We start from the raw sequence: 12,284 nt of genomic DNA on the forward strand, positions 1-12,284 counted from the left end.
AGGATCTTCTGTGCTGTTGTACATGCAGTGGTGATCAGTGAGGCTGTGGGATAATCAACGATTCTTTTTTTTTCTTCCAAACTTGCAAAAGAATGAATAACGTGACAAAATAAGCAAGACAAGTGAATTTAAAACGCAAACGAAAAAAGATAATGTAGCCTGTTTGGCGCCCTGGGTGAACACTCCCTCTTGCCCCCCCCCCCACACACACACACACAACATATTAAGGATTGTACATTAACATAAAACTGTTGTACACACACACACATGTGAAGAGAGAGAGAGTTTGCATAGTATGCAAACGGCTACCAAACAGCCATCACAATTTGTCATACAATGAGAACAGGACAAATTGACAATGACTAATTAATATTAAAATCTGTAACATAATGTATTGTTTGGAGTTTAGTCTGTTACTGATGCTATTTTTACCATTTTTTCTTGAAGCAACTGTTACTCACATTATTTCCTTAGGGATTAATAAAGTATTCTGATTGTTTCAGGATGACCTGCCATTATCCAGTGACACATCTGCTTACCTGTATCTTTTGCTCGTTTCTCCTCTTCTTTTCTCTTTTTTCTAAACTGAGGACCTGATGGCTTTGAACTTTTCTTGTCCATCTTCAATTGGTTTTAATTTTGCAGTCCAGTATGAACACAAATCCCCCAACTCGAGGATCACCACAACATAACCTAAAAGACCTACACCTTAGTTCACAGATTCACTTTGGGTGCATTTCTGAGATTTCACACAACCCAGGATTCAAATCATGAATCCATAATGGGCTTGGATTTACAACATTATAAATTAATTGTGCTCTATTTGGAAGCAGCAGCCCCCCCTCCCCTTTCGACAGCTTGTGTGTGAGACTTTAAATCATCAAACTGTAAATTTTAAATTGTTATTGATCCCTTTACCCCGAGTCCTAAAGTGTATATTTATTTTCTTACTCTTCTTATATATTTTGTTTGTTCACTTGCACTGCTGTAACTGGAGCCTCGTCGTCTCGTCTCTCTATATACTGGACTGCAGAGATGGGCAGTAACGCGTTACTTGTAACGTGTTACTGTAATCCGATTACTTTTTTCAAGTAATGAGTAAAGTAAGGGATTACTATTGCAAAAACGGTAATTAGATTACTGTTGCTTTCCCGTAGGAACGCTGCGTTACTGCGTTACTAAAACCGTGATTTTTTGTGAGAATGTCTCATGACAGTGACGTAAGCAAGTGCGACGTTGGTGACAACAGCTGTGTGCAGATCAACAACGGACAATATATCGAGTGCGGGAGAGAGTATGAGCGTACAGCGTTTAAAGCATGGAAGTACTGACCTTACTTTGAGTTTGATTCCATAAAAAGTGACAAAGACATTAGTGTCTGTTGTGTGTGGGAAGAAAACTTCTTTTTACAGCGAAAAACCCCCCCTAACCCTGCGGCACACCTGCACCAGGGTAAACCTCCGCCTACCCTACTCCCTCAGTAATTAGTTACTGATTACTTTTTTCAAGTAACTTGACCAGCACTGCTGGACTGTAGCGGAGATGACAATAAAGTTTACTTTGACTTCAGCAGCAAGCAGGCGCACCGAGGGCTCTCGCGCCCACTTTTCGTGTATAGAATTTCGAAAAAACATTGGTGCAAATGATAAGTCTGTATCCGGTTGTTCAGTGATGACGCGACGAATCCTACTTCCGGGTCTAAAGTAGTCTGCGTTTAATATGGCTTTTGTGTTGTTAACATGTTTAATGTTTTGTATTTTCTTCTATTTGATCTCAAAAAGCTCCTAAAACAGTCAGTGATCCCTGTTGACCTCCCTCGGCTTTTATTACCGCTAATCATTTATTTAAGCTCAGTTTTTAAAACCCTAGGATGTAACTACAGCCCAGCCCATGCAGCAGTATATGAATGACTAACCTCGTATTGTGGATGGATTATCTCAGTTGTTCTCCTGGCTGAAGTTTGGTCCTTTTACAGCATCCTGCCATGCGATTACATTTGTTTCTGACCACCGAGAACACTCACGTTAACTTTTATCGAGTGGAAAAAAGGTTAGCTTGTTTATATTATGCTAACATAGCTGTGTCGCTAGCGGTCACATAGCACATCATTATATACCAGCTAGCCCAACTTCAGTAACCCTACAAACGTCACTGCTGTTTAGTTTTCTGTCTTCATTTATGCTGGAAGTGATAGCAGAGCTGCACGTTTTAATTTGTTTCCAAAACCCCGCAGTCAGGATATGCTATATTGTATTTAGATAGAAGCTAGCGAGCTAACTCCCTGCTAACTTCTAACTCCGTTAAATGTCATAAATTCGGTTTTCATGGATGCCTGGATGTTAAACTCAATTGTTACACCTGGTAGAGCAGAACGCTGATCATTTTATTAAAGATGAAAGACTTTAGACAGTTTTTCAACTCTCAGTAATGCCATAGTGATCGTTTGATATATGGACCTGCAGCGGAGTTTAGACCCAGACACGGCTAGTGACGTCAGACTGAACAACCGGATTATGTCTGGTGTTTTCGTGTTTGTTGGTTTGTTTTTATTTTGTTTACTTTGCGAGTTGGTTATTAGATGCTACTCCAGCCAACCAGAGAATCCCCCGCCGCCCCGTCCTCTCCTCCCTGTGTCGCAAGCAGCAGGCGCACCTCGCAAAAGAAGGGCGTCCTTACTCCCAGCAAATGGGCGATAGAAAACCGATCGGTGCCTGTACCATTCCCAATATGTGCTGGGTTACGTCGGGGCAGCATGAGTACAAGCATTTTTTTTTGCCGATGCCCGTGATGCCGCCCCCCACCACGATGCCGCCCCAGGCAATCGCCCGCGTCGCCCGTATCTAAAACCGCTACTGGACCGAAGTGGCAGCCCTCTGCCAGGCTTTGGGTGCAGAGAGGGAGAAGAGAGAAATCTGAACATTTTAATTGGTGTTCCTCTGATTTTTTCGGGTTAAAAATAATGGGTTTTTTTTTGTTTTGTTTTGTTTTTTTGGCTCACTCGTGAATAAAAATGGACACAAATAAAGTACACAACACATAAAGTACATAAGGGAATGACACATTTTTATACTATATCCTTTTCACACAATAAAAAACAAAGGATACCCTTCTCTTTTGCGCTTTTGTCGACTCGTTTAAAAACCAGTTTACACCAGTTAAAGGCCTTTTTTGTTGATACTAATTTAATATATTCTGTATCTTCCATTGTGCGCATAACTTTGTGAGGTTACTGTTTTTTTCCGGTAAATTGCTCAACTTAAGGGGGACAAGTTCTATGGAAGAAATATCGTATCATCAGAATTCAACTATTTTTAGACATTGAATTTATAACACTGAATTTTTACCCTCCAAATTTCCCTGCAAAAATATTCACCTGCAAAAATTCACCTGCAAAAAATTCACCATCAAATATTCACCTGCAAAAAATTCACCATCAAATATTCACCTGCAAAAAATTGCACCTGCAAAAATTCAACTGCAAAGGTGACGAACTTGAATGACCCAAGCCAGAGCAATCAGCACTAGATCGAGTCGAGCGGCTCTCAGCCAATTAAATTACGCTGTTTGATCACATGACACCGTTAGCCAGCAGTGTGTCTCCTAAAAGAGAGCTGTTTAAAGGTGAGTGATTAAGTTTTTCTCCTAACTAGAGATCATTACAGAACGCCTAGTCCTACTTAAAATCCCATTCATTTTTCTTTCATTTTATCATCTACTCGAACTAAGTAAAACGTTTGACTAACTCAAAGACAATTTCCACGCCTCCCCTGCCTGTCTGCAGAGGCAGTTTTGAATTTAGGAGCAGCAAGATGGCAGCGGCAAACCCTGGCGGTTCTCCGGTAAGTAGCAGGAAGTAGCAGGAAGATGGGAGACTCGTGTTTCACTGGAATAGTGGTGAATTAAAACATCCCTTGTTGGGGAAATTTAGGTGTAAATGCATCCATACAGGCAAGACAGAGGCAGACCAGACAGTGAAGAAAACAAGGCAAACATTAGTAATATTAAAACGGAAATATAGGATTAATATAACATACAATTAGGGAAAATGTAAGGAACACAATGTAAATGATATTGTAAAGTCATTAAAACAGCATACTCTGATTAAAAGAAACATGTATTTAGGTAGGATAATAATAATAATCAACATGTACAAGATGGGTATGTATACTTGTACCCAGAATTTAACAATTATAAAGTTGTAGCATGTCAGTACCTTACCCCATCCATTATATCCACACTTTCAGAAAAGGATATGGTCAGTATCTTTACAAATACTATCTAAACTTAAACGGGATATTCCCTCTGCTTCTTCTATACACCCTCAGGGTTTGATCAGCCAGTGGCTGATATGATAATTAATCCTGTAAAATAATCTTTCGGTTTATGAATCTGTTTGCATGGATTTCTTAATCCGTTTCCACTGTTAGCAGAAGTTGTGCATGCAGTTTTGGCGAGCTGCTCTCCAAGACTACAAGCTGCGTTAAAGTTGGAAGTAACTGGCCGATATTCCACTGTTGAAGGTCAGCTGTGCCCATTTGTTGCACATTGTGGGAATGGAGAAGTTGAGGCCCCTTGCAATTTCCCCAAACTGGGCGATTATACATCTTGCTTCCATATTTGTATCTTGTGTCACTAAAAATACATTTTATTTTAATTCTATACATTGATTAATGACCTGCAGAATCTCCTTATCATATTAAGTGATTCATAATTGTCACTTTATGCTTTCTCCCTCTCTAAAGTGATGACATCCTTGCATTACATACTTTAGGTTCCTTTTCTGCAGGCAGGTTTCTGACAGAACAGGCAGATTTACACTATAACATGCAGTGTTCTATAGATGAACACAAAGAAATGAAAAATTACATGTAGCCCAGATGAAAAATATCATACTTATTCTCTTTATATTAACTGTCCACATCAACAAGCGTCGTATTTCCTATGACCATTGAATGCACCTCTCAGTTCACCCCACGTGAGGGCACCTAGCTCAGCAACCAATCAGAGCCTACCCAGGCCGCATTGACCCTGTCAGCCAGGAAGTGAGGTGGAGGTGCATGGTGTCCCGGGTTTTTCTTATCTCAGCAAGAGGAGTGGAGGCATCTGCTACTCAAACCGAGAAATCCACGGACAAAAGAGAGGAAAACTCAGGATTGAGAGGAAGGAAAACCAGCCTACTTACCTGCTGGAAGTCCGGAGTCGAGTGGCTGGATGAAGGAGAGAGGCAACGTCGGCTAACCACTCACCTTTCATCCGGAGAGCTGCTGCAATTCCAACGCCAGTGTGTGTTGGGCTTTTGTGAAACAGAGCAACGGTCAGGTTTTTTGGAGAGGACGGAAAAGTCCAAGGACCAGGACGATATTCTGGTTGTGATAGATGGCGAGCCAACCACTTTGAGGACGATCTACCCCAAAGAAGATACACACCACACACTCATACATTCCAGTTACATTCACAAGGACCTTTGAAGTTGGCTATCGCCAGCTTAACTCTAAATTCTTAAAGGGCCCCAACGAGTACTTTTATTTTGTTGAGTGTGCACACTATTTATTTTATTTTATACTTTATCTGTACAAATTGGACAAATACCTGTTATACTTTGTAACAATACAAGAGTGGCTACTCAAAAGTTAACATTGTGTCCAGGTCATTATTGCTGCTCAATACTTTGGCTCCATACGAATTTGGTGTCTTCTGATTCTGGCCAGGGTCTTATTACGAGCCCAAGTAATTATTGCGCTGTAATTCACCTTTATACCTTAAAGTTGGTTACAGAAGTGGCGAGCCAGCCAGGAGCCAATTGATTTGAGCATCAATATTGAGGCAATGACCAGCATGGATTTCATACAAAAGTCTGGTGTCAAAATACCTAATGCGGTTGTTGTCGCTGGGATAACACAGGTATCTGAGAAAGATGAACAGGTCATTGACTTTCTGAAACAGTATGGTAAAATCACAAGAGTCCTTTTTGTTGATGATTCACTGTCCAACTTCTACCAAAACCTGATCGTAGAATACTCTAGCAGTTCAGCCTTAGAAGGTTTAGAACCTCGTTTACCATACACATACACAGCACAAGCTGATCCCAGCGTTGTCTATGAAATTAAAACACTCAGTAGCATGTACACTACCACGGTTGGGAGTAATGTTACAAAAACCTACTTGGCGGAACTCAAGGAACTAGCCAAGCTGAGTGGCAAAGACTACGGCGAGGTGCTGAAGGAGATGATGTGTCAGATTGGGGAGGATGTTGAAGCCATGCGACCTACCACTGAAGAACCTTCTCCCACGTATGTCGAGACCACTGTTGTATCTCCGCCCGCTTCTAAAGAGCGACAGTGTCACACCTCACATTCAGATGTTACACCAAGTGATACTGGTGCCACTGATGATGTTCCCCTCACTAATGGAAGGAGAGCAGCGTCCCTCTCAGTAAGTGACTTGAACCCACCTGACATTCAGAAGGTTGTGGTAGAGCATATCGTACGAAGGCAAGATGTTGTCCCACACATCCAGTCCCAGGTGAGACTCCGTTCCTTCTCCGGTAAGGTTCCCAGACCTAACAATGAAACTGATTATGACACATGGCGCACACAAATTGAACTGCTCCAAAATGATCCCAGCATGTCCCCCCTGCAAATATCCAGAAAGATCCATGAGAGCCTGCTCCCACCAGCAGCTGATATAGTTAAGAGTTTGCGGCCTGAGTCACCACCTGTGACTTATTTGCAGCTTCTAGATTCAGCCTTTGGCACTGTAGAAGATGGTGAGGAACTTTTCGCTCAATTCCTGAACACCCTTCAAGATCCAGGTGAGAAGTCATCCACTTACCTTCACCGGCTACAGCTAGCATTAAACAGAGCCACGAAGAGGGGGGGAGTCGCATGTGAAGGAGTGGACAAACATCTACTTAAACAGTTCTGCAGGGGATGTTGGGACAACGACCTACTCAGCGCCCTGCAACTTGAGCAAAAGAAGAGCAGCCCACCCCAATTCTCAGACCTGTTGTTAATGATTCGCTCTGAGGAAGATCGACAGCAAGCAAAAACTAACCGTATGAGAAAACACATTGGCACCACAAAGCAGAGAACTCAGTTACAGTTCCAGGGTGCACATGTTTGTGAACAAGAGGAGAAACATGGAAGTAGCATTGCTGCTATTGAGGATCTGCGAAAGCAGGTGGCGAGTCTGCAAAGTCAACTAACTACATTCATGTCACAGAAAAAAACAAAGTTTGCAAACAGCAAGGACCCTGCAGGGAAGCCGCAGAGTAAGATGTCAAAGCCACATGGTGTAGATGGACGTATGCAAAGACAGACTTCAAAGAGGCAAAGGGGCAGACCCAAGCCCTGGTATTGTTTCAACTGCGGTGAAGATGGACATATCGCTCCATGCTGTGTTGACCCCGCTAACCCCAACCTAGTAGCAGAAAAAAAGAAGCAGTTGGAGGAGAAACAACGCCAGTGGGAAGCACGAGATTGTACAGATTCACCTTTAAACATCTAACAGTTCCTGTTGTGGGACAAACAGGAGCTGAGGAGAGTCAACAACGTCCCTCAGACGTAAACAATGGTGACAAAATCACAGCCGAGGTTAACAAAGTAAGTACCCCAGCAAAGACTGTCAAAGCACAAACATGTTCTGGCTTAAACCATTCAGAGCAGAACCAATCTTTCCAACTCCCTAAACAGTTGATTGGTACCAGAAGTACAGCTCAAGTGACTGTGAGAGGTGAAGAAGTCAACTGTCTTCTTGACTCAGGCTCCCAAGTTACCACTGTTCCTGAGTCATTTTACCAGCAGCACCTTTCAGAGCAAAAGATCAAGCCACTACATGACCTCTTAGAAGTGGAAGGTGCTAATGGCCAGCTAGTGCCTTACTTTGGCTATATAGAAATGACCATAACTTTTCCAAAGGACTTTATAGGTGTTCCAGTAGATGTAAACACACTTGCTTTAATCGTCCCTGACACTTCACAATCCCTCATGCTCATAGGCACAAACACCCTAGATGTACTGTTCGACATCTACTCAGAGACTGACTTAGCCAATCGTCAACCCCTCCCACATGGCTACAAAGTAGTCTTCAAAATCATTGAGTTGAGACGGAAGCAGACAAGTGACACCCATCAGGGGGTAGTGAAGCTACTTGGCAAGATGCCTCAAGTCATTCCAGCTGGTTCAACTGTAGTGGTGGAGGGAGTCGCCCTTGGCGAGGGCCTTCAGGATGAAAAATCAGTTGTAATTGAGTACCCATCATCGTCCCCCTTGCCCGGTGGCCTGCTACTTAAAGCCGGTCTGGTGGACTTTCCCCAGCGGCGGCCCCACAAGTTGCCAGTTGTTATAAGCAACGAGTCTGACCACGACATTGTCATCCCTGCCAAGTGTACTATTGCAGAGGTCAGTGCTTATCAGACCATCCTATTAAAGGAACACAACAAGACCAAACAGTCAGAACCACCCCAGAGAACTCCAGAGACTCCGTCTTTCCAAGAGCCCACCATAACCTTCAATTTTGGTGACTCCCCAGTTCCATTGGAATGGAAACAGCGCATCACTCAGCAGCTCAGCGGCATGCCTGAGGTGTTTGCACAGCACGACCTGGATTTTGGCCGGACGGACCAGGTGCGACATCATATAAAACTTTCGGATGGCACGCCTTTCAAACTACGTGCCCGGCCAATCCACCCACGGGACATTGAGGCTGTCCGGAAGCACATTCAGGAACTCCTTGATGCAGGAGTTATTAGAGAGTCAGAGTCCCCATTTGCGTCACCCATAGTGGTAGTCCGGAAAAAGAACGGCCAAGTCCGGTTGTGCATCGATTATAGGCGTCTAAACCTTCAGACTATAAAAGATGCGTACAGCCTTCCGAAGCTAGAGGACACATTCTCAGCCCTCAATGGTTCACAGTGGTTCTCTGTTCTTGATCTAAAATCAGGGTACTACCAGATCGAGGTCGAAGAAGCAGACAAACCGAAGACGGCCTTTGTGTGCCCTCTCGGCTTCTGGGAGTTCAACAGAATGCCTCAGGGTGTAACGAACGCCCCCAGCACGTTCCAGCGGTTAATGGAGCGGTGCATGGGGGATATGCATTTGAAGGATGCATTGGTCTTTCTTGATGACGTGATAGTATTCTCCCGAACCCTTGAGGAACACGAAGAAAGACTCATGAAAGTGCTCACTCGTCTAAAAGAGTTTGGGTTAAAGCTGTCACCAGAGAAATGTGTCTTCTTCCAGACTTCAGTCCGTTATCTGGGACATGTGGTCTCCAGAAATGGAGTTCGGACTGACCCTGAGAAGATTTCGGCCCTTAAAACATGGCCTGTCCCACAGACCCTGCGAGAGTTAAAGTCGTTCCTTGGTTTTGCTGGGTATTATAGAAGGTTCGTTAAGGGGTATTCCAGCATTGTGAAACCTCTCCACAACTTAACTTCAGGGTACCCACCTAGCCACAAGAAATCAAAAGTAAACGCAAGACAAAGTGCAAATCAGTACCATGACCCAAAAGACCCTTTCGGAGGTCGCTGGACGCCAGCTTGCCAGGAAGCCTTCGAGTCAGTCATCCAAAGTCTCACCACTGCCCCTGTACTTGCCTTCGCTGACCCCCAGAAACCCTATATACTGCACACCGACGCCAGTACCACCGGGCTTGGTGCTGTATTGTATCAGGAGCAAGAGGGACAACTTAGAGTCATAGGCTATGCAAGTAGAGGGCTGTCACGGAGCGAAAATCGCTATCCAGCGCACAAGTTGGAGTTTCTGGCGCTCAAGTGGTCAGTTACAGAAAAGTTCAGCGATTATCTCTACGGCAACCACTTCACTGTTGTAACGGATAGTAATCCGCTGACTTACATTCTGACTTCAGCAAAACTTGACGCAACTAGCTATAGGTGGCTAGCAGCACTGTCCACATTCTCTTTCAAACTCCTCTATCGTCCAGGGAAGCAGAATGGAGATGCGGATGGATTATCACGCAGACCACACGGAGGGCTAGCGGACGACCTGAAATCACAAAAAGAGATTGAACGCATACAACAGTTCACTCAAGATCACCTTTGTGATCCAGACAACATCAATGCTGTAAATCAGTCTGTGGTGAAAGCAATCTGTGAGAGGCAGTTCACCTACAGCGTCAGTCCTGACAATGAAAGAGAGGCAGATGCAGATTGTGTTGCCTTGGTGGAGGTGCTTGCTGTGTCTCCTAGTGCTGTACCTGATAGCTATGGGCAAGAGGAACAGTTTGGAGGTCTGCCAACCATTCCCCATCTAACTGAGGCAGAGCTGGCAGACGAGCAAAGAGCCGATCAGTGTATAAAGCATGTTATTTCTCAGATCGAATATGGGGACACACCACCTCCAACCGTGCGCACACAGTTCCCTGAGCTTCCACTGCTCCTCCGAGAGCTTAACCGTCTTGAGCTCCGCAACAATGTCTTGTACCGGCGACGCCAAGAGAGGTCCCAGAAAACCTACCAGCTTGTACTTCCAGCTGAGCTTCGCAACACAGTTCTCACCAGCCTGCATGACCATATGGGTCACATGGGAGTCGACCGTACACTGGACCTTGTAAGGTCAAGATTTTATTGGCCAAGGATGGCTTTGGACGTGGAAAGGAAAGTGAAGACGTGTGGCAGGTGCGTGCGGAGGAAGGCACGGCCTGAAAGAGCGGCCCCCTTGGTCAACATTAATACGACACGACCTCTTGAACTCTTGTGCATGGACTTCTTGTCCCTGGAAGCTGACAGGAGTGGAACCAAAGATATATTGGTGATCACGGACCACTTCACTAAATTTGCAGTTGCTATCCCAACACCTAATCAAAAGGCCCGCACAGTGGCAAGGTGTCTGTGGGAGAACTTTATGGTACACTATGGCATCCCAGAAAAATTGCATAGTGACCAGGGTCCAGATTTCGAGTCCCGCACAATCAAGGAGCTCTGTCAGGTGGCTGGTATCCACAAGGTGAGGACAACCCCATACCATCCTAGGGGCAATCCTGTGGAACGATTTAATCGTACCTTGCTTGATATGCTGGGAACTCTCCGTGATCAAGATAAGTCCTGTTGGCGTGACCATGTAAGACCCCTGGTCCACGCTTATAACTGCACCAGGAATGAAGTGACTGGTTTCTCCCCGTACGAACTGATGTTCGGACGCCAACCTCGGTTGCCAGTTGACCTTGCATTCAACCTGCCAGTGCAAGAGGAACAACACTCATCTCACTCTGAATATGTGCAAAAACTCAAGTCACGTCTCAAAGAAAGCTACAAGTTAGCTATGGACAAGGCTGCAAAGATGGCTCACAAGAACAAAATGAGGTTTGACAGACATGTAACTGCATCAGACTTGGAAGCTGGAGATCGGGTATTGGTCAGGAATGTCCGTATCCGGGGCAAACATAAGATTTCAGACAAGTGGGAACACACTGTGCATGTAGTGGTGAGAAGGGCAGGCAACCTCCCAGTATATACAGTTAAGCCTGAAAACAAAGATGGTCCCCTAAGAACACTACACCGGGATCTGTTGCTACCATGTGGCTACCTACCTGTGGAGGAAAGCAGTGAGCATGTACAGAAGCCAGTGTCACGCAGGCCAAGAACCCGTGCAAATCCAGCGCTAGAGGAAGAGAACTCCTCAGACGAAGAAGATGATTTGCTCATTCCTGTTTGGTTGAGTTCCCCTGTCCACACAGTGAGTGAGAGTCCTGTAAATGTTCCTGATATTGACAACCCACCTGTTTTTGACAGCCAATCTGATTTTGGCAACATACCTGATATGCCTAACAGTACTACAGATGATACTGAGTACTTATCTACCAATGGAGTCACACCGACCGAACAAGTGGATGAAATAACCTTAACTGAAACTGACTCACCTGTTGATGACCCAGACGTCCAAGAAAGGCAACTTCCATTCCAGGAGGCTGGCACCAGAGGTGCGAATTCTGAGGAGAGAGTGGAGGAGATAGTCCCAGTGGATACAAGGGAAAACATGGATACAAATGATTCTGTAAGGAGATCTGAGAGAAACCGTCGTCCGCCACGACGGCTTGACTATACAGAGCTAGGCAATCCTCTGATCACTGCAGCAAAATCATTCTTGCAAGGACTGTCTTCAGCTTGGGCCGATGTCATCAGTGATGGTGAAGAGCCTGCTTCGCCCTCTTCCTTGACCCGTCAAATAATCATCATTTAACTGTCTACCATGCACAGGGACGTGCATGAGTTCAGGAGGGGAGGGTGTAGCCCAGATGAAAAATATCATACTTATTCTCTTTATATT

General features: G+C 44.7%; 1 long non-coding RNA gene across 1 annotated transcript in view; it reads left to right on the forward strand.

The window, feature by feature from the left end:
- Positions 1 to 1,660: 1,660 nt before the first annotated feature.
- The window catches only part of LOC145430002 (uncharacterized), a 12,090-nt gene continuing 1,466 nt past the window's right edge, over positions 1,661 to 12,284 (forward strand). The window contains exon 1 of the long non-coding RNA XR_013910370.1: positions 1,661 to 3,839. This is a non-coding gene — a long non-coding RNA (uncharacterized LOC145430002). The remainder of the gene's footprint in view (positions 3,840 to 12,284) is intronic.

Source organism: Astatotilapia calliptera, chromosome 7, assembly GCF_964374335.1.
Source record: "Astatotilapia calliptera chromosome 7, fAstCal68.1, whole genome shotgun sequence".
NCBI classification, from domain to species: Eukaryota; Metazoa; Chordata; class Actinopteri; order Cichliformes; family Cichlidae; genus Astatotilapia; species Astatotilapia calliptera.